Source organism: Taeniopygia guttata, chromosome 2, assembly GCF_048771995.1.
Source record: "Taeniopygia guttata chromosome 2, bTaeGut7.mat, whole genome shotgun sequence".
NCBI lineage: Eukaryota > Metazoa > Chordata > Aves > Passeriformes > Estrildidae > Taeniopygia > Taeniopygia guttata.
The window spans coordinates 101,230,578-101,252,305 of record NC_133026.1 but is presented as its reverse complement, the minus strand read 5'-3'; the positions used below and the strand labels follow the sequence as shown (position 1 = coordinate 101,252,305).

General features: G+C 40.8%; 1 protein-coding gene across 11 annotated transcripts in view; it reads left to right on the top strand.

The window, feature by feature from the left end:
* MTCL1 (microtubule crosslinking factor 1) overlaps positions 1 to 21,728 on the top strand; it is a 102,647-nt gene that overhangs the window by 15,000 nt on the left and 65,919 nt on the right. The gene's annotated exons all lie outside the window — the stretch shown is intronic.

Genomic DNA, 21,728 nt, shown 5'->3' with positions numbered 1-21,728 from the left:
GACTGGGACTTACACCTATTTGAAAGTCAAATGAAGTGCGCATGACTTGTCTCTGAGAACAGGGTTCAGATAGGCAAGCCGCTGTTTTGGCTGGTACTCCTCAGTGGTGGTGGTGGAGCCGTCAGCATGAGCTGGGCAGCCAGAATGTGGTCTCTAAAGTATAAATAACATTGCACTTCAGGCACAGAAACGTTGTCTCTTGAGAAAAGGCATCATTTCAACTGGTGCTGACACACAGTCATACTGGGTGAAGTGATGATCCTTGGAAGCAAGTGAGCTGAGGAGCAGGGGACCGTAAAGGAAAGCCAAATACTAAGCACAGCTCTTTTCTGGGGCCTACATCCCAATCTGCAGTGGTATTTCTGTTCCCTTAACAGTACAGCAGATTGGCAGTTCACAGCCCCTGCTCTGTTCTAAGCCAGATTGAGATAGAGCATTTAAACGTAATGAGGTAAGACATTTATCCTCTGAGCCCTGGTCAGATTTAGAGAGCTGGTGCAATTATGTGTTATTTTAATCTTTCCAACATTACTTGTGAGTCAACTGGCACAAAGCCTGGCTCAGTTTTATAAGGAAAGTCCCTATTTAATTTCTCTGTGCATTTAAGTTATGAGTAGTCCAGTGCAGGAGTTTTGGAGTGTTTGTACCTAACAGAAGAGATCATCAGCTGGTATACATATCAGTGTTGCTTAGATTACTTGTGAACCTGACACAAAAGAGAAAGTCTGCATGATGTTTTAACTATTCTTCTCCTTTTTCAATGTTATTTATGAATGCTGTGCTAAGTGGACACGATACCATGTTACAGGGTTTGCAGTCTCGGCTCTGTACAAAAAATGCCATCTCATCAACAGTACCTAATTTATTGCTTGTTGTTGATTAATATGCAGGTCCACTGGGTACTGCTTGATGGGTTCAAGCAGAAACTAAATTGTGGGTGAGAAGTGAGGGAGAAAATGGTCCAGCAGCACTGAAGCCTCAAGCTAGCTCTAACCAGGCTGAATTTACCTTGCTGCTTATGTTGCTGCAGCCTAGCTGTACTGGGAAGCACTGCTAAGTCAGCTGTCTCTCTGCTGGATTGCAGGATGAGGTGAATGTACCCTTACTTTGTATGCATTCCTTGCCCGTAAGAGGCAGAAGCTGGAGGAGAGCTAGGGAAAGGGAGAGATAACAGGTAGAATGATGGGATGTATTCATGCTGATCTGGAGATAAAGCAGGGCATAAGAGGGATCATGAGATGTAGTAGTAGCAGTAGTAGTAGTAGTAGAGTTCATCTGAGTAGAGTAGTAGAGATAGTTTCACATGCCATGAGTTGTGGTTTCTCTGGAAGTCACAATTTCACAAGGTCACTGGAGGTGAGAAGATGAGGTTGGAGTCCTTGGCAGGTCACACAAGGACAGATGACCCAAAAGCTGGAGAAACACAGCTACGCATGTGTCAGATAAGTGTGTTTGCAGTGTTGTTGACATTGCTAAAAAAAAATTATTCTTCACTCAAAATGTGTTCAAATAACTACCAGAAGCAGTGCCTCCTTAGGAACATTTGATGTGTGCAAGGAATGTATTATAGGCATGCCAGTGGGAAAGCTAGTGCTTTATATACCAGGACAAAAGTGACCCCAAAGCCATGTAGCTTTTTCCCAATCCACCCTGACTCTGCATCTTGTCTATCTAAGGGCTGACAGTTACAAGGAACGTTTCCTATCTGGTCCTGGAGCGTTGCCTGAGACCCAGTTAGACAGTATTCACTCTCTGATATAGCTTCCTGCAACCATATGCTCATTTTCTGTAATATCCTTGACTATTCTCTATCATCGGATCAACAGAAAGGTTTTCTCCCATCTGTGTTCATATTTATTGCTTAATTCAGTGCTTGCCTCTGCTTTGCCGTGCTGTACAATTCCCTCGAGTCCCATTTCTCACTGCAGTAGATGGCATGTATGTTGATTATCTTTAATGTATTTTGCATGCTGAAATACCTTTAGGAATTGTACATGTCTCTGAAAGCACTCTTTCCTTAAGGCCACCTTTGGTGTTTATCATAATCTTTTGAAGAATTTCTTACATTTATCATGTTTGGTGCTGTTATTTTTTCTCTTTTTTGCACCAATACCTGTTTTGATCTCCTGTGATGTTTTCAACAGGGCTTCTTGGATATATAGGCTTGTTCTAGCTAAATAAAATTATTTCCTTAGGAAAGAAGCCTTACACTTTAACTGGGAATTTTTTTTTTGCCTCCTACTGACCATGTAATTTCAAGTTGTTTTATTAAGCACATATGAGAGACTTTCCTCTCTTTTCACTAAATAATATTTCTCAATGTGTCTTACTGTGAAAATAATCCTTCACAGTCCCCTCCCCTCCCCTCCCCTCCCCTCCCCTCCCCTCCCCTCCCCTCCCCTCCCCTGTAAATTGCTGCTAATGCACTTCCCTCCCCAGTCCCAGGTGCTTCTGGATTCCCATTCCATATCACACTTTCAGAAGCTTTTGCATAATCTATCAAAACAGCATCTAGGTCCTTTTTCTGTTCTATCTGCCAAATGCTCCCCATCAACAAAATATTCTGATTTCCACTGATTGTTTCATTAAGAAGCTCTCAGATAACTGGTGAGTCACTTGCAGGTTTTTAGGATGCCACCTCCTTCTTTCCCTTTGTCGTTTTCTTTTTTTTTTCCATAAATGTGCTACATCCCTCCAGCCTTTTGCTGCATTTCCTGTATTTTGAGCTAAGATATAAGTTGATAAGGATGTTTAATGAATGCTTGTGAATTGTATCCAATTCTGGTGTCTTCCAGTTAGACATCATTCTTCTTTGAATGTCTTCATCAGTATCCTGGCATTCACTTTGCTTACTCATGCCACTGTACTTCCTTTTTTGCTTTTTTGCTTTCAGTTCTCTTAGCCAAGAGATAATAGAGTTCTTTCCTGTCCCATAATACTTCCTACTTTTTTTTCAGATTTTACTAATTTATCACTGTTCATCATCTACTACTCTTGCCTGAAATACTATCACTGATTCTTTTGAAGATATTTCTTTCACTGCCTAATAATGTTTTCTCACTGAATATTTTTTAACTTTACTGACTGTAGCATGGCTTTTTTTTTTTTGTGTCAGTCTTCTCTATCTGCTGAAGCACTGTGGTTCATTGATTTTTTCCATGATTACATTCATCTCCTTTTTCAGTTTTCGTTTTTCAAATCTCCCCTTTCTGTCTTTTTTACTGTGAACATTTCAACTGGTTTTGGGCCACTCTCTGACACTTTTTTCTGTGGCATTCTCCATCAGAGCTGCAGAGTTTTCCTACTGCTGTGAACACTTCTTTGTAGCATATGCTGGATGTTTGTGAGAACTGTCCCTTCTAGGAATTTGCTAGGATTTTCTGTGACTTAACAAAGCTGCTTCCTCCTTAGAGCTTTGGAAGCAAAGGCAGTGTGCCCTCACAGATTTGCTAAGAACACATATCCCTGCCAAGACTTGCTTGCTTTTTCCTCATGTTATCTGGGTTATTAACATTGCCATTTGAGTCAGCAGGCTGCCAAGAGAGAAAAAAAATTACTCCATCACTAACAAATTACCTCAGCAACATCCCTGCAGCTGTCATTTCCCCCTTCCTAATATCCTAATGCACCTCATGGGAAATATTGATGTGTATTAAGAAATTTTCTCCATCGGTCAACCAGAAAGCACTCAGAACACTTTTTTCCCAAAGTTTCTTTTCCTTTGAAGCAGTGCAAAGCCCTTACCAATTCTCTTCTGAGCATCTACAAATCAGAACTTTTGTCAAAGGCTTGACATTAGCAAGTGGATTTTCTTTTTTCAACATCTCCACTTGACATCTAAGTCACTCCAAACTTCATTTCCTTGGAGCCACCAGGGCATCTTTAAGGAACTTCTTCCTTATACTTTCTCAGAAAAGATACTTCACAGAAGGATCATCTATTTTTAGTCTAAGTGTAAACAGCTAGGAAATCATGCTTGGCAAGTGTTGGGTGCCTTTATGTACAGCGATAATTACTTCCCCTACAAGCAATACCTTTCAGAGTAATCCTGTCTCTGAAAACTCCATACCTAGGTAAGAACAAACCATTTTTGCTACTTATTGAAGAAAAGCACTGAGATAGCACAGGACCAGCTCCTGTTCCCCCTGAGGAGAAGGAGTTGATTGCTTGTTTGCAGCTGCTAAACGTGTATTTTTCCTTTTGTCTGGCTTTGGCGTGGTGAGCCAGGGTAGAGACTGAGGCAGAGCTGTGGCAGTGCTGACACTGCTGGGGATGGGCAGCTCCGTCAGACCAGACAAAGAGAGGGGAGGAATAAGGTCAGGGGGGCAGCAGCTGCTGAAAGATTTGATGTGAGTACTGTGGCATGGGGTGGCAAGAAATGAATGAGAATTGTGTAACTGGGAAGAAAGAGGGATTTACTGGTTGTGTGTTGGCCATACTGAGCAGGTGACAGTTGTTCTTATGGCCACTGAAAGCAGAAGGACCAGAGGGGGAACAACCAGAGGTGTTGCTTTCTGTCTTGCAGCAACCTCTGCTGTAGCAGCAGCCTCCCATGTGACACTGAAATTTTCCTGGCCAGCTCCTAACCTCAGTTGAAATGCTTCAAGCCCTTCAGGTTATTGGGACTGTCAGAGACCCAAGTGCTGTTCCCTGGGCATCTTCACTCAGGAAACCACTTCCAGCTGATGGAGGGCTATGGCTGCAGCTCGCGTTCACTGGTGTTTTTACAAATAAGGGTAGAGACAAAAGGCAAGAAATCCTGTTTCTGTTCATTTCTGCTTAAGAGGAAAGAAGTACAAGTCCTCTAGCGCGTAGTAATGCCTCCAACACGTCTCTTCAGAACACAGACTGAGATGAGAACCAGCACCTACTGTAAATGGGCTTTCCCAGGTTACCTGTGGGCTTTTTAGGACAGTGACTTCTATAAATGCTCTTTCATCCAAGAGCTTTACTTGATTTGGATGGTGTAATGCCCGAGCTTATTCTCTGCTCCTCCCCTGCAGCACCTTATTTTTGAGGCACTGTTCAAGAACTGCTGCTTTTAAGAGTAAAAGAAAATTTTCTGTTAAAATATTTGTATAAGAGAGTGAAAACTTACATTCAGAAGCTTATAAAAATTATATAATTATACAAGATAAGTTGAAAAGTCTTTCAGGCATATTATTTTGAGACAAGTTTTGCTGCAAAGTGCAAATGCAGTACTCTGTTCAACACAATAGAGGTGGAGTGCATTTTGCTCATAAAAGAATTCAGCTCTATAAGAATTACATAGCAAAATGAAATCTGGAGGCTGCTGTGTGTGAAATCTGGAACTGAGTGTGACAGTGATTTTCATTGCCATGAACTTTGTAAGTAGAGCAAAACACATGTTGCATGTGTGTAAAGTGTGATTTTTCCAAGCTGAAATCACATATCCCTCTTTTTGCTCTGATATAAATACAGATCTGGTGTGAAGTGGTACACAAGTGCTAAATAAATTATTTTTGGTGAAAACACACTTGTTTGCATAAAACATTACCCTATGTTTTCATTAGCTAGGAGTTTATACATATTTATTAAACACGTAATGTTTTTCAGACATTTTTCAAATGAAATTTACTCACAGAAGTAGGGATATACTGTGAAAATTGCTTGATTTCTGTAATACATTACCTTTTTTAGCTATCAGTGAGTTTACCTGAAGGGAAATTTATGAGAACCGGGACAGGACTCAAGTAACACTAAAAGGACCAGGCAAGAACACTATGTTGAATCAATAACCCTGTTTAGAATTTAGTGCTTGTGACAGTTTTAAGTAGTGAAGTCCTATGCATCCTAACTATCATAACTAAACCTATTAATTGAATGAAAGTTTTACCACAGCACCATTTTGCCTCCAATATCTTTTTTTCACTGTGATAAATAATAAATTGGTACCTACCCACAGTAAATGATTTATACTTGTTGTGGCATTTCAGGAACTGTACAGAGTGAAATTGTCTGCTCCTTGGTAGGAGACAATTAATGGGCATGGATCTCTCTGGACTCAAAAAAGACAGTAGTTAGGAAGCAAAATCAGCAGCATGATTTTTTTTATTTTAAGTAATGGTATTTTACATCTTCTAATGCACTCTCCACATTTCTCTTTAGAAATTTAAAAATATCTTTAAACCAAAGGATCCGTCAAATTTTCCAAATATTTAGTGTTGGTCTCTTATGTTATAAATGCCCCTTCCTGAGCAGTATCTGCATCTGAAATTAAGAGTTATGATTTACCAAATAAGTTGCCACCAAGCTCTCATTAGTCTTTATTTTCTAGATACGTGCTATTTGTCCAGACTGGCCAGCTATCATCTGACACTACTTCCAAATCCTATTATCATTTTTGATGTGATTTTGAGGTAAAGTAACAGTGATTCTGCTGATCAGATTCGGAGATCTGTCTTGTGCAAAATCCCTGCTGTTCTGTTGCTCAGCCTGAGTTTCTCATCCCAGGCATGGGCTTCTGCTGACTCACCCTCTTCATTACTCCCAAATACTTTGAAGAACCACAACTGGCCTTTGCAAATGGAGAAATTATGTTAAAATGATGGCATTTACAGCAGGAAAAATGACCTACCATAGCTGCATGATTGTCTAGATACCTGTTAGTTACAAGGAAACCTTCTTGGTATGATAAATGGAATTTCTCTGTGCATTGATAATGCATATTTCTTACTACATAACAGAAGTCTTTTGGTACATAGCAGAAGTCTTTTTCGACAGCAGAGACTGGCATGGAGAAGTTCAAATAGTATATCAGCCTACCCATCCTCCACCCAGTTACCAAAAATAATCCTGCTGCCTGTCACATGGGCTTCAGCAGTGACAGTGCAAACAAACTGTAGTCTCTGACATTTTCATTTGAAAAATACCTTATTTTCTTTTCATTTTTTTCCCTTAATATATCCTAATATAATTAAAGGTCTTCAGCAAAGCCTTGCAAAATATTAGTAGCAAATCCTTCAAGTGCTGTTCTGGGGAGAAAATAAGTGCATGCTCTCCATATTCTAAATCGTGTTTCAACTGGGGCATAAGTCCTGGGTGAAGACAATACCCTTTGTTTTCCTTGCCAAGGTGTGGACAAGACTTTGTTTCAGGAGAAGTAAACTGTCACAGCTTTCTGCTGTTTCTGTGAACAGAAGCTGTGATTTAAAGCTGGAATATACACAGCTAAATGCATGCTGAAGTTGATTAGGTATATCCCTTGCCCTTCCACTCTCCGGTGAAGCTAATTCAGATCAGCAACCATGTGGCAACTGTTCCTGTGGGAAGTGTCATGCAGTGTTTGGGGTGGAGGTGGATACCAGGGCATTGTAGTTTAAGAGATATCGCATGCCCTGCCCTCCCTGCTTTCCTCCCAGGTCTCAGAGGAGCCAGCACAGACCCCAGGTGAATGTAGCCTTGTGCATATCAGGGAGTTCCAGCTGAAGGAGGAACGGTGTGCAAACCTGTGGAGAAGCTCCCTTCATTTGGTGCTCAGTGCAGAGCTGGCATTGGTGCCAGCTCAGTGCCACCACTCCTGGGAGGCACAGCTTCCCTGCCCTTTGCTGGCTCCCTGTGAGCGGGCGCCAGCTGTGAGATGTTTTCATCTCACATCACCGGTAATTTCATCCCAGCATCTGGAGCACTGGGTAGCAGGATGGAAAAGAGGGAGAGACAGTCTGTCAGGGTGAGAACAGGAGCTTTGTGAGATGCATAGATTCTAAACAAATTTTCCAAATTGCTTGTGGTTTTTGTTGTGATGATGCTGCACTTAGGAATATGTGTCACGTCGCGACATTGTCATCCATGGGGATGGTATTTTCCGGAAATGCTTAGCAAGGTGAAAAAAAGTCAGAGCTATTGATTTTTGTCCTTCTTTGAAAGGGTTACTTGATTGTTTTTCTTCTGAAATTAATTATTTAGACTTGCTTCTCTAGCTCTATTTTTAAAAGGAGAACGTAACTTATTGCACAGATAACTTATGAATTATTAACATTGCACTACTCAAGCTGTCAGAGGATGAATGAGGGGCAAAGATCTGACCGTCTTGGCAAGTTTTCCATTGCCACATGCTACGGCACTGGACTTTCCTCATTCTCCTGCCTGGCACTGTGCAGGTAAGCCTGGCTCCACTGCCCAAAGCCTTGCTGGCTGAAACACAGCCCAGCTCGGCAGAGTGCCTCACATTGCCTGGATCTGTAAAGAAGTTCTCCATTCCTCTGAAAGGGAAAAATGAAGGCAGCTGGTGCAAGTAGGTCAGGAAAAGGGTTAAAGTGGTAAAGAGGCGGAATTATGCAGTTGTGACTCTTGAAGCAATTTGTAATCAGCATATTTTGCTGCTCTAGGTAAATAACCTGTTTCTTTGGGCCACAGATGAGGATATTTTCACCTATCTTGCTCTCTTTGCAAACCCAATCCATGCTAAAGCAGTGGTGTGTGCAGCATTTCATCCACTTTCTCATCCCCACAGGAGTGATCCCCACAGTCCCATTGGTTTTTCCAGCTGTTATATCAGCTGGGAGTTTGCTGCAAGTTTAGGATGTTTTTCCACCCTGTTCCGACACTCAGCCTGCTGAAAAATGCCTGGTGAGGAGACAGTATCTGTTCTGTGGGAGGAGGCATGGCAAAGCTGTAACTTGATTTGGGTTTGGGTTTGATGTGCCTTGGTGCGAGAAAGCCTGAATTTTCTTTAAGTATCCATCACGGGGGCTCATTCATTCTAGAAAAATCTAGAATGGCACAGTCTTCCTTTTCTCTTTACTGTATATTTTGTCACAAGATGGAAGCTCTAGCCAAAATAAATACAAAAATTACAAGATATCACTACCCAAATTTTAGGTCTTGCTCCATCAATAGTAGCCAGTGCTGGGGAGGGTAAGCCATGCTGATATTTAGGGATATCAACATAATGCCTACGTGGGCAGAAGAAGCACAACGATCCATCTGAGACTGACAGATGTACGTATTGGTCTATTTAAGGCCGCTTTCTCAGGGATCACTCCAAAATAGTTACAGTCCAATCTCTTCAGCGTGCTCTTCCCTCAGTCAGCTGTGCCAAGAGAAAGTGGGTCTTGTGCAGAGATTGGTGAAGGCAGCTCACCTCATTGTCGCTGCGTGCAGAATTCAGGATAAATTTCCATCCCTGAGTTCAGTGGTGTTAAATAAAACAAATGACTTTGAAGGGATGGGGGACAGAATAAAGTTATTAAATGATATGATAAAACAGTTCTAAGGCAGACGCAAACCTGAAAACCCTTAAATTGTTTTTTTCATTAATGTTTTTCATATATTTTTCTGTAAAAATAATTGAGGATCTGTTTTGTTCATGTCTTCTTTCAGTTTTCAATAATCTGGTCCTTCATAGGACCCACAGAATAGAGGAATCTTTAAATGTCATCTAATCCAACCCACCTTCAATGAACAGGGACATCTTCAACTAGGTCAGGTTGTTCAGAGCCTCATCTGATCCTGAATGTTTCTAGGAATGGGACATCTATCACCTCTCTGGGTATCCTGGTTTAGGGAAAATTTGGGAGGAAATCTCTGAATGGGGTCCCTCTAGAAAGCAAATTCAAGCAACCCCTCACCCTCACCAGTTTGGGAAAAATTTCCTTGGAGAAAAGTGGAAAAATTTGTTTATTTAACAAGTAAAGTACTCACAAACCTGAAAAACTGTATAATATTAAACAATGTAATCTCTTGTTCTGAAGAGATGGCAAATTCAGAAAAGTCCTTCTGTGGATGAGAGAGAGAGTCCTTTTCATGGGTGTGTCCTTGGCTTTCTCTCAGTCTCTCTGGGGCTTGTGTCCAGTGTCCCGGCTGCAGTGCAGCTTGGGGGACCCCTGGATGATAGCCCTGGTGTTCCCAGATGGAACAATAGCTGAACAGTTCCAAAAAAACTTCTGGCCTCAGCTAACTAAAAAACTAACTAAAGCAGACAACATAGTCCGTGAGAAGGAATGCAGGGGAGGAAGTGCAATTTCTGCAAACAAACTCCACGCTTCTTCTCCCCGTACCTTTCCTCTTGGAACCAGTCTTAGAGGTGCAGAACTTAATATCCAGCATAAACAGAACAGATGATTGGGGATACAAGCATCATAAAGTCACCACAGGACACTGGGCAATCTGTTTCAGTGTTTCACCACCCTCGTCATAAAAAATTCCTTCCTTATGTCCAGTCTAAATCTAGATTGGTTTCTGCTAGTTTAAAACCTTTACACCTTGTCCTATTGCTACAGGCCTTACTAAAAAGTCTGTCCTCATTGTTCTAATAAGACCCCTTTAATTTTAAAAGGCAACCATAAGGTCTCTCCAGAGCCCTTCCATCTGAACGTTGAGCCATTGACCACATCCAATTGTGACCATCCAATCAATGCCTCATCCACGAAATAGTCCACCCAACAATCTATGTCTCTCCATTTTAGATAGAAGGATGTTGTGGGGGACCATATCAAAGGCCTTACAGAAGTACAGATGACATCTATTAGCTCTTCCCTTGCCACTGATGGAGTCAGTAGAAGACCATCAGTTTGCTCAGGCAGGACTTGCTCTTGGTGAAGCTGTGCTGGATGTCTCAAATCACTTCCCTGTCCTCCATGTGCCTTAGCACAGTTTCTGAGAGGATCTCTTCCCAGGCACGCAGGTGAAGCTGACAGGTTAGCCATTCCCAAAGTCCTCCTTTCTAAAGGAATCCTTCAACTTTTCCATTGCCATGCTCATGTGTCTTTTATGATGAATTTACTGATTTGTTGATTATTCCCAGACCTGAAGTTGTAGTGCCTACTGCCACAGGTATCATAAACTATAGGCAATTACAGGGGAAAGTTCCCATACTACTTTGGAGAGGGACTGAAGTGTAGGTCCTACATGACTTATTAGGATCTGAAAGGGTGGGAATCACTTATGGGAAGGAGCTTCCTTGACCATTGTATTAAAACCACTGATTGTTGTACCTTCACCGTTATCTATCAAAATTGTAGAATGATAGCCACTATGTTCTCCACTGTTATGGTGAGCTGTCAGGGTATGTGGCTACAGTTTCTAGATTATCTTCACAAGAGAAGGGAAAAAGAAATTTGGGTTGGTTTCCTTAAAAAAAAAAAAAAAAAAAAATCCCTTTTGGTGTCCTCCATCTCCTCCCATGGTAAACAGATCCGCTTAACTCTCTCCCCTTCTACAGGTTCCTCCCTGGTGGGATTCTCTCATCTTCTGTTCCTTCCTTTTCTTCTTCACCTTAGGTTTTTTCCTCAGCATTTTTCAGATATGGATGCTAAGTTGAACACAAAATTCTCCAGTACATGCAAACCAGCCCTCGAGGTTAGGGGCATCTGAGATGTGCAGGATTTCAGACACACCTTGGGACAGCAGTCTCTGGTGCTGAGGGCTGAGCTACACTACTTGGAAAGTTACTTTACAGCTGCTGCCAGAAGCTGCTCCCCTAGGTCAGGACTTCAGGCAAGGAAAAAAAAAATCTTTAAACAGGAAGATTTTTCTGCTATTTATGGTCCCACCTGCCCTCAATCTCCCTGAAAATACTGTGAGAACATTCCTGTGGTAGGATAATTTGTCACTTCCATCCTGGGCCTGACCATAGTAAGTGCAAAAAACCAAACAAAATGGAAAACAATCTGTCAGTGAATATTAAAGTCAGGGTGGTTTTTATCCAACGGTGTTGATTTCACTCTTGGGTAAAGTTTTGCATCTGTTCAGTTTTGTTTGAGTGAATAGTCCACCAGTTCACACAGCCATAGAGGAGACTGTAATTTAAATAACACAAATTTAGACATGTCTCTTGCTTCTCTTGGATACAAATCTTTAAAAAAATAACCATATGTAAGAAAATGTATATTCTTTTGTGGGGAGAATGAAAAAAACAGAAAGAGTTCTTGAGGTTCTGCACAGGAAGATGGGCTATTGGCCTCCTGCAGCTGCCTTTCATTGAACATGGTTTTGTGCTCCAAGCTGTTGGAAAAAACAGAAACATTACATGAATTGCTGTCCTTCTGAGTTGGTATGAATAAACACTGTGGAGAATAGAGCATTGTTGTTTCTGTGCTATAAGATGACCAGGAGAAAATTTGACAGTAATTTTCTTAGTCGAAGGGAAGGAAGAGGGAGCCTTTGGGGGTTGAGCAATTTGGATATGGACATTTCACACATGCTTTGTGTCTTCATGGATGCTTTCCTTAAAAGTAAGAGCAAGAGGAAGGCTTTGGATACAATATACCACAGGTATCCACGATGTAATGCTCCACAATAAGTACCATACTTCTTCAAAGAGTCTGGTATTGAAAGGAAGATCTTAGTCATGCTACTACATGGTTTTTCACTGTGAATACAAAGCAAGAGAGAGAGGAAAAAAGGAAAGCCTTTCTGAAGGCTTCAGTTTCCTCAACCAACTACCATGTAATTCTCAGTGTATAAAGACTGACAGTGCTTTCCAGGATTCGCTAAAACCAGTTAGTAAAAAAGGCATTTTCACAACTAAACCTGACAGTCTGTTAACTGGTTTTAAATGTGGGTGTTGATTGGATCCTGGCACCTTTACTCCGGGTCAACAGCCAACATAATCGAAGGGGACAAGAGCACTAATTAGAGTTCTTGTCATGTTATAATCTGGGCTTTAAAATCTAAGCCATTTTTCTTCCCTTTCCTGCTGCAACTGATTTGGTTTCTCACTTTCTCACTTGGACCCTCTAGCTCTTGCTCTGAGGTCCTGGAGTTGGGTTTTTCTTGGCAGCTCAGAGAGGAAAAGGGGAAGAATATGAGATTTCCTCTTGGGCATTCAGGAGAGGAAATAATTTGGATAAATCGCCCACCACCAAAGGCTCATTTTACTTCTGTTTCATATGGAGACCTGCTGGGTGAGGAGGATGTGGCAGTAACCGCTCGGAACCTTGTGATGGGGAATGGGGAATAGAAAGCCTTAGGATAATGTTGATTTAGCTTTAATTTTCAATTCAGGAGCTTCTTGTGTTGCAAGAATTTACTGCTCATACCTGATTATCCATAATCAAGACATTTCAAACAAAGCCATTAACAGAAATATTTCTAGTCTACCTCTGAAATTCATAATAAAGGTTTAAAACCTTGAACGAGATTGGCAGGTTGACATTTCCAAGAATTGTTTTTGCCATGTAAAACTGTTAGCATAAAAGAGACTCAGCATCATTAAGGATTTATTGAGCTTCTATTTTCTCCATTAAAGTACTGACTATTATTTTCAAATGAAAAATGTACCCCAATGAAATCATTAATGACTGTGCACTTCGGGATTTTTTTTTGACAGCCCTCCTAACTATTATAGCCAGGTAGTCAGTCTTTGCCAGTATGACATGCATAGCAGTGACAACTTATCTTTTCCTTTGTGATAGGAGATGGAGTATTTGACCAGACATGAGCAGACATCAAAATGTCATAATGATCATAGCTACCTGTGGGTTTGTTTTTTTTTTTTTTTTTTTAACCTCATGGGGTAATAACTCTGGCTTTTTACTTTGCATTCCTTAATTAGAAGTATTTTTTATTATCATGGCTGAGTGTGTGTTACAAACACAACTTTGGGGAGTGAGATGATGAAATGGAAAGTAAAATATCCTGTTACTGCCCAGGTAGGGAAAAATATGTCCATGTTAAGCTTTCTAGGAGTTTAGCATGCAGGTCATAGAAATTTTTAAATATGGGAGAAATTGATGACAATACATACATATTTACAAGGGATTTGAGGCAGGGGAATTGGACCTTGAGAGGAGTCAAAGGTCTGATTTCTGTGTGCAGTTTTTAAAGAGAAGCTGGCTGTGTGGTGAGGTAGGTCAAGCCTTCACAGGTAAAAGTGGCTATCTCCAGAGGCAGATTTCCAGGCAAAGAGATTTTTTTCTGTTTCAAATTGTTGATTATTCTTGAAGACCTTATCAATCCTTTAGACTAATATGTATGCATCAAAGCACCCAATATTTTGCTTTGATGTCCTACAGCAAACAAGTGCCTGAGGTTTAATGAAGTATTTTGGCTGCAGCCAAATAAAATCTGAAGGCTTCAGTATCTTGCAACTGTGGATACTCTCAAAAGTTAGCTAAAAAATCATTTTATTAGAATCTTGTAGTGGAGTGTCTACTTCTACCCACAGGGTGTGGCATCCAGCAAACATGCATCCCTTTTGCCCTTGTGTAGTAGCGTTTTGTCAACTCCAGACTGTCACTTCAGCATTGTGGCAACAGGTAATGAACTAAAGTCTGCAAAAGGTGAGGCTGAGCAGTTAAAAGTTTAAAAGGTATTTCTTTTCTTGCAAATGGTGTTTAAGGCAGTATCTAGGGCTTGCTGTTTGATCAAGCAAACCTTCAAGGTAAATCTGTTTAGTGTAACTTTTGATTGCCAGTGCTGAAATCTCAGCATGGAATGAGGTTTGTTTGTAAATAGCATTAACGAAAAGGTTCTGCTGACAGACTGTATGCCTTGGCATGAGTTGGCTGCTCTCTGCTATGATAAGAAGAGGTAGCCTCTTGCAACTGCACATCTGAGGGCACCAGCCAACACAGCTTCTGCCTTTGATGGGGGATAATTCGTTCATCTGCCAGGAGGAATGGAAAATAACGTCTCCTTTCCTTTCTTTGTCAAGCTACATGTACAAATATTCCTCCTGCAGAGCAGTCACCTGATCTGCTGTGCACCTGGGGCAGCTGCTTGCCTACTTACAGATGCACCAGCTGCAGGTGGCTGTCTCTCCTCTGCTCTTCTTTGGAGCCTTTGCTGGATGAGGGAAACTGGAGCTAAAGACTCAAAGTGAAAATTCACCTGTGGCAGTGAAAGTATGTCTTAATTCTCAGAGGATTTAATAGTTATCTGAGATTGTGTGCATGCTCTGTTTTGTCTCACAATTGTCAGCAGAGTTTTCATGAAAGAGAAGCAGAAGGAAAAAGGAAATTATAATGCCCAGATTTTTTAGCGAGTGATGGTGCAAAGGGTTGGATTGCGGAAAGAGAACAGCTCTTTCAGATATAAAGCATGATAAATTGCTTCAGAATAATGATGCTCATCAGAAGCAAGTGAGTAGCAGAAAAGGAATGTAATTTCAATTATGCCATAAATTCACTTTTGGCTGGCACAAACGGCTATGAGAGGGCAGACAGAATTTCCTTTCTAACCTAAATGAAATACAAGCACTATGATTTTAATTTGCAATTGGGGTTTCTTTTTTGGTGCAGCAGAGGTTGGAAACACTGTCCCTCTTTTTTTATTTTTCATGAAGTCTGTTTGCTTGGAAGCATTCCTCTGTTTGTATTATTAATTCCCTGGGTTTTTACCATGTGAATTTCCTGTGATGATCTCATTATGTTTACAGCATTTCTTGCAGTGTTGTAAACAGTGCCTTGTTTTCATATTTGGGTGTGGCAGGGAGTAGCCATATGCAAAGTGCTGGTGAACCACATCCAGGGAGCCCTGTCAAATGTCAGCCTGAGACTCATTTCAGGCGAGGCAGATTCGCTGCTAATGCCATCGAGTTTGGGGACTGTCTCCACTGAGTTCTAGGGAGATTTAAGCAGTAGTGAGAAAAGATAAATAAAGAAAAACTATGCTAAAAATTAATTTAAAGTATCACGACTACTATTACAGATACAAGAAAGAAAACAGTCTTGAGAAAAAAATTCATGAATGTGCAGTGCTGTTGTATATGCAAGAATTTTGAGTAATCTTAAACAAATTTTTAGCCAGTATAACTGCTTCGAGTACTAGTAGCTCTTTCGTAATCACAAAAATGAAAAGAAGGCATTTCAGACTGTTTACTGACATTTAGTAATGTGGTTGGGGCCATCTAAATGTTTTTAGTCAGACACCCTCACTGTAATTTCAGGAAATTACATCATGGAGTTATTTCATCTGTGTGATTTACTCCAGGTCTATTGATGGGAGAAAGTGAGGCACAGGATTGTTTAAAACATATACTACTTTTTGTCTGTTTATTCCTGATCTCTTGAGTAGGTATGGCCATTGGGCTTCAAGGCCTAACTACTATGCAAAGAATTCTGATTCTCTAACTGCTACTACAGTAGTAGCTTCAGAAATGTTTGAAAGCAGCTTTGTATTTTATTTTGTTTTTCTGATTAGATTTGTAATATATGTGTGTGCCCAAAGAGTTACTGTCTGTGTTGGGTATCCTTTCACTGGCTGCCCTCCAAATCACAGCTCTGAACAGCAGTCTTTAAACCCCCATCATTTCTTCTTGGTGTTTACTGTAGGAAAAGTGTTTTGGCTGCTGACTTTGCTTCCCCAGTCTAAGACAAAGTGACTTTTATACTGGCACAGAGAGTTGCCAGAGGCAGAAGCTATTACAGAATAACTTGTTGGGTAGGCAGTGTAAACAAGTCACCAGTCTGTGAATCTCGCTGCTTCATGATTATCACTGAAGGGCAAGGATTTAGGAAGACTCAAAGGAGACTAAGCATGCATCTGTATAAAGTGAGCAACCAGACCTGTCATGCAAGTGCAAATATTGCCACCAGTTTTAGGAATGAAGGCAACACTTGATTTAGAATTTAAGTATGCATTGAATTTGAGGTTTGCCTGGGGTCCCATTAACTTGAAGAGATTTCCTGCATAACCTTCTTCTTTCAGGCACTGTCAGTGATCATCCCCAGCTTGCTTCCCAAAGGGAACATGCAGGTGTCTCTCAGTCTGACATGTATAACTCTGCTAAAAGCATAGTCATTGAAGTTGAGAAGCTTCACAGCCCCAAATCCCTAACAGAAGGGATTATATCTGAATTGGCCCTAAATTGAAACTCCAGTTTCATATTCCTCCTTCTTCTGAGCTATTTGAAATCCTCATTCAAATGTCAAATGTCCATTTCTCTATGTGTTTTGGCTTTTCATTTTTTTATTCTCAATATAGCTTCCAGACATGGGTGGCTTTTCTTAGCTGATATCTATCTTCTCCTCAGGAACTTTAATTAAAAATAGTCCATTCTAATAATGCAGCTGCTTATGCAATTTTTCTCTGACAAAATAAATTACAGTAGGCTATATCATCTTGCTGCTTACTTATAGACTTTTTTAAATGGAAATTGCCAGATCAGCATCTACTCAGTAACTCAACTGGAAGGCCTTTCCTTTTAATATTTTCTCCCAAAGGCATGTGAAAAAAAGAAAATATTACAGATTTTCTAAGAAATCTGAGAGTCCAGTTTTCAGATGGTGCATGGTTTTAAGAAGTCTTTTTAGCAAGGTTTACGCTGCCATCATGGATGAGTAAGCTTAATCCTGACTGTAATAAAATAGGATTTAGTGGTGCTCTGTGCCTTCCCAGCAAAGTTGGAGCACCAGGATCTGTGTGGGTAGGTATGTGAGAGGAACAGCTGCATAACAGATCTGTAGTCACTTGTGGGCTGCAGCACTGTTGGGGGATTTGGGCTCTGGGTTTCTGCAGGAGAAGAGCTGCCACTCCATGCCAGACTCAGGGACCTCCTACTCCAGGGCGTGAAGGGAGGGACATGGTGGAGCAGAGCTCAGCACAGCCCACAGTTGGGCATCACTTTTTGTGCTAGGATTGGAGAAGGTGAATGTAGCTGGGGTCAAGCTCCATGCAGGAATTTGTGTTGTCCTTTTCTTTGTTCACTGAAACATGTGAACCAAAATGTCCTCCAAGATTTCACATCCTGGACAGGAGTTATATAAAATCTATTGGTTCCCCTTTTACATTTATCAATTCATTGTAGAAAAAACAGGAGCAGCAAGTATGGCCAGGGCATAGGAGTTGTTCTCATGCAGGTGGGAATTGGAAGGAAGGAAGGAATTCTACAGACCAAGTGCTGAATTGGAAGGAAGGAATTTGACAGACCAGGTGCTGTGTGTGCAGGTTGGTGCCACCACTGAGGAGCTGAGGACAAGAACTAATCCCATGCCACCTCAGCACTGCTGGGAAAGTTCAACCCAGGAGGTTTTTTAAAATTTATTTTATAGCATTCAGGTGATGCAACTGAGCTACTTTCCCACCCCTCAGTGCCTGCACACAGGTTCCTGCTCCTGCTGGGAGCCAGAGTCCCTCGCCCAGGTTCACTGGGATGGTGCCTGTGTGGGACTGCACACTTGGTGGGTTGGAAACAGGGAGTGGCCCAAAGCCACCCCTGAGCCCAAACTGTGTGGCACCCCTGAAAAGTAACTATGCACCCATTCCTGCAAAGGTGGCATCCCTCGTGCCCTTCTTCTGACCTTCCTGAAGGATTGCTCTGTTAGCCTAGCAGCACCAGGCTTGGAACAGCATTGCTGTTTGCACCCAAAACAGCCCCAAGCCCAGGCAGGAACCACTTCTCTTAGTACTACATGGGGACTTGGGAGCAATGGCAGTCTTGAAATTAGCCTTGTGGCCATCTTTGGGGGTAGGACTGATTTAGAAGCATCCTCACACATGTCATAGGATAGGTGATGCCATGAATGATCTGGAAGTTGAAATCTACCTGAGAAGAAAGTATGTCCCTCCCATCACACAAATCCATTTGAGTCTAGTCAGACAAAGTGGTTTTAATCACTGATTTGCACAGATTCATCAGGTTAATGGTGAGATGCAATTTTTCTGCTCCTCAGGATTTTGGTATGCTTTGTGTGTGTACTTCTGACTCATGTTCATTGTGTTCTGTGGGAATTGAACTGGTAGATGCAAAAGGTGATAGGGGAGTTCTTTACCAAAATGTTGAGAAAGGCAGAAAAAATGAAGGTTTGAACTTCCTTAGAGACTATTCCTTTGAGCCAACATTCAAGGATATGGAATAGCAGGAAATTACCGACACCAACCGCAAGGCTCTTTTGATCCACTGCACAGATTCTGGCTGCGTGCAGAGAAATTACATGTGGTCTTCTCTGGGTGATTACTGAGGTGTGTATTAGAGGCACACAAAAACTCCAGGGAGAGCTGTCTGGAGCTGCTAATAAGCTTGGCTTTCTGGCATGCCCATCTCATAGACCTTTGCAAACACACAGAGCATTCATCTGAGGCTGCAGAGATGAGTATTCCAGCAAATCTGTTATAGTCTGCTGTGGATACTAAACAAGAAATTCTTGAACAACTGGAGGTGGGAGGTCTTCAACATTTTCCATTGTAAATGTTAATGTATGTAGCAGACAGAAGGAGTATTATATAAAAACTGAAGACTTTCACATTTTTCTGGTTCTGACCTATGGCAAGGAGGCTGACATTTGCATTATTTCCATGGTATTTTTGTCATAAGGGACAGTTGAAAGTAAAGACTTAGAAGATTTAAACTTGAAGCAATGCTTTCCTCTGAAAGTCTGATTTAAAGTGAAAATCTGTTTAAAAATATAAAGGGGTGAAATCAAGAAGTCTCAAACTAGAAACATTTTTTGATTATAATTAAAACTTCTAGTTAGAGGCAGGTATGTCCAGACTTTTCTGAAACATTTTTTCTATAAGAGACACCATTATAAAATGCCAAGTTTCATTACCTTGATTGTGAGGGTGTTATTATAATTTTATGAGGCCCAAAAATATCCCAAATACTTCACAGAAAAGGCAGAAGACAAGTTCTCTGTCATAAAAGAAAGTACAGTTTAAAAGTGAGGCTTACATTAACTGTTTTAAAAGATAATGAGTAATTTTCTGAATCATTGGCTGTAGTATATCTGAAATTTTACCACTGATAAACCCTCTAGTGTTTTCCTGAGACATGCAGTGGAGCATAAATATAATGTAGTAGACTTATGCCAGGAAGACAAACTTGTTTATGGGCATGCAGTGAAAGAGATTTTAATGAGGTCTTACTGAAAAGCTCCTGCATATACTTAGACTGTGGGCAGGTCTCCTACATATACATGAGTCAGGAGAAAATATTGCCACCTGTGAAAAAACAAGCAGTTTTTTCACTGCTTGTTCAGTGAAAAACTGAAAAACTGCTTGTTCAGTTTCATTTGCAGTCCCTTCACTTCCAGTTTTCTCCTGTAACATGGCTGCAGCATTGTTCTCCTTAAGAACCGCTTATTTTAGTGATGATGATGTACCTCTGCAAACCAAGAAGTTTCATGCTTGCCTCCTGCACAGTGGTAATGAGATCTAAAAAGAAAAAACCCTGTTTTTTGCCTTCTGTTCAGTTGCTTTTTACATTCTGGTAGAGGCTGTCCCAGACATTTTCCATTTGCACCTGTGCTCTGCACTGAAAATGTAATTTCAAAGCAGAATGGATTAAGTTCCTATGATTCTTTAAGTTCTGACTATACTGGTGAATTATATGAAGGGGGATTCAATTAATCGTTTGAAGCTGTGTATTTTCTTAACCATTGGAACAATTCTTAATTCACAGGCCTACTGTAAGCTGACATTCGTGGCTTGAAGTAATCTTAGGTTTTGTTGTGTTCCTGTCCAGAACATCAGAAGCTTCAGAATGGGATTTCCAGTTTAGGAAACAGGCATGCAATTCCCATTCATCCTTTTTCTCTGAACAAATTCATATTCCTGGAAACTTACATGGTGAGGTCTTCTGCTCAGTGTGAGCATGAAATAGGTGAGCCTGATTACAGCCCATTAATGTCAAAAAGAGATGCTGAAGTGAAATTGAACACAGCTAGTAAAGACTGTAATCAATAAGTAAAAGCATCTGTGCTGTTTTATTCAGCCTTATAAATAAAATATGCAGATGTATGGTATATAGGACATACAGCCTTTATGTAGTTTATGACTTTGTGGGCACATGCATGGAGATATATAAGCAATGGCAATTAAAAAAAGAAAATAAGTGTAAGGACTGTCTAGTTGCACCATCTCTCTCCCTAATTTCTCTGCCCACCTTACCCAGATCCGAAAATACAGCATTTCCTAGAGTCACAAACTGCCAACTGGTTAAATTTTACCCCATTCCCAAATTTGCTTCCTCCTACATTCCATAGTTAGCCCTATGTCCCTTTAGGCACTAATCCTCGTATTTTGATGGAAGTCCAAGAAGAAAGTTTCTTCCCCTCAGCTCTTCATGGGTTTCATTCTAGGGAGAACAGTATAATAATATCCTTTGTCATGCTGTGATTTCACTGATTTGGTCACTGTTCCTCCACCTCTTGTCATTCCTCTGATCCTCTCCAGATCTCTATGCTTGTTGTGATAAAGTCTTTAGTCAGACAACCTTGTAACCTAGTTTTTTGTTCTTTAGTTTTTTTTCATTTTTTGAGGTGTACTTTTTTTTTTTTCATTACAGATCAGTCACTCTCAGACCAAATAAAATGAGCAATCTGGCAGTGGATGCCAGTAGGCTCTCTTAAGTCTTCCTCCCCATGTCACAATGCTATCAATTATACTTGGGTTCATCACTTAATGCAAATAAAAATAAATGAAATTATCATGTTTTTAATGTTCCTAGAAGGAAAAACTCAGAATAGAGATATTGAGACATACTCTGAGTTACTGTGGAGGTTTTAGGCCTTTAGCATCTTCTAGATTGTAAAACCAGAAATATGTGTCCTGTTGTTTGATGAACGCTTGGCCCTGGAGCAGTCACTTTTCTTAGAAGAGCAGGAAAATCTGCTTTACTAGTTTACTCTTGAAACTCTTCCTCTTGAAAAAAGTGTAGCACCATGCTCTGGTTATTCCAGCATCACTACTGTATAAGTAGCACATTTGTAGCTTCCAGTATTGCAGCTGTTCACGCCTTCAGCTGCATTTTCAGGACTTGGAAAGACAATAAGGAGGAAAAAAATGTCTGTGTAGGAGGTACAATTTTCCAGATCTCTTCAGATTTA